Source organism: Fukomys damarensis, unplaced genomic scaffold (genome assembly GCF_012274545.1).
Source record: "Fukomys damarensis isolate Sample0158 unplaced genomic scaffold, DMR_v1.0_HiC HiC_scaffold_14, whole genome shotgun sequence".
NCBI classification, from domain to species: domain Eukaryota; kingdom Metazoa; phylum Chordata; class Mammalia; order Rodentia; family Bathyergidae; genus Fukomys; species Fukomys damarensis.
The window spans coordinates 65856148-65857347 of record NW_022900926.1 but is presented as its reverse complement, the minus strand read 5'-3'; the positions used below and the strand labels follow the sequence as shown (position 1 = coordinate 65857347).

Here is a 1200-nt window from a genome sequence, read left to right as displayed (position 1 = left end):
AAAAAAAAAAAACAAAAAAAAAAAAAACAAAAAACAGCAACATATAAAAATAGCTGGTAAGGTTGGGCGTGGTGGTGAGCCAGGAGAATTGCCATGAGTTTGAGGCCAGCCTTGACTACATATTGAGACCTGGTGTCTAACTGCTCCTCCCAAAGAAAAGCAGTAGGATTGTCTCATTTTCAAAGTAATACAAGAAAGGTTGTGATGAATTCCCAGTGTAAAAACTCTGGCTAAAAGTGGCTTTCGTGATTTCAAATATGTAAGTGAACTATCTTGATCATGAATCTTTTCCTCAAACAAGGTGGCAACTCTGCAGTCAACTGATTCTAGTAAGACATGACACACGAGTTACAATGTTCTGCCCAATGACCTGAATCACCTCCTGATCAGCTCCTTTGTTCATATAACAAGTACACCTGAAAGGTGAGGAGGAAAATGGCAGGACAAGAATTCAAATCTCAAAACAGCAAGATAATGACCTAGTCGGGAGTCTCCTAAGGCCTGAAATACAAAATCTAGGATTGTATATTTTTAAAAGAATACAAATTATAAATACAAGACTGCTGAGTTTCCAGTGCTTTGGAAATGGTTAAACAAACGAGGCACCCAAAACACAGAACTTCATGAGCTTTTTGGTAAATCTGCACCATAAATGATACCCGATTCTCAATACTGAAAACTGCAAGAGTCCGCAGATACATCGTATTGTAGATTTCTACAATAAACTGTAGGCCAAAGCTGTTAAAAGACATTTCAGTATGTTTGGAAGATTAGGTGGCTACAAATTTTAAAAACCGGGAGGTAAGTTGGTCAAAATGAACATCAAGAGACTTGGACACAACCGGGTTGTTAATGCTTTCCAATAACACAACCGGTTAGAAAAGCGCAACCTGCGCTCCAAGAAGAGAGGAATGGGAAAAGAAACCTAATAACAAGAGCAAAGGGATGGGGAAAATGGTAAAAATCTAAAGGTTGAGAATGTGTGAAAACTGTGAACGTGTAGACTGGGCAGCTAACAACACGGTCAAAAGATGCGAAGTGAGAGAGCAAAAGCAGAGAAAGAGTCAAAAACAAAAGGCCGAGCCCAGACGTGGAGGGACTAGGGCACAGCTGCACACCCACCGCATCTCTGCCCCAGCCTCCGCGCCGCAAGCCAGCGCCGCAAGCTGCGTCCCAACCTTCGCCGCCGCCCGCATCACC

General features: G+C 42.2%; 1 protein-coding gene across 1 annotated transcript in view; it reads right to left on the bottom strand.

Moving 5' to 3' along the window:
- Positions 1-1194, bottom strand: part of Fam120b (family with sequence similarity 120B) — a 76490-nt gene extending 75296 nt beyond the window's left edge. Inside the window, exon 1 of the mRNA XM_010628925.2 lies at positions 1123-1194. The gene's annotated coding sequence lies outside the window, so the exon portion shown is untranslated. The remainder of the gene's footprint in view (positions 1-1122) is intronic.
- Between the last annotated feature and the right edge of the window lie 6 nt (positions 1195-1200).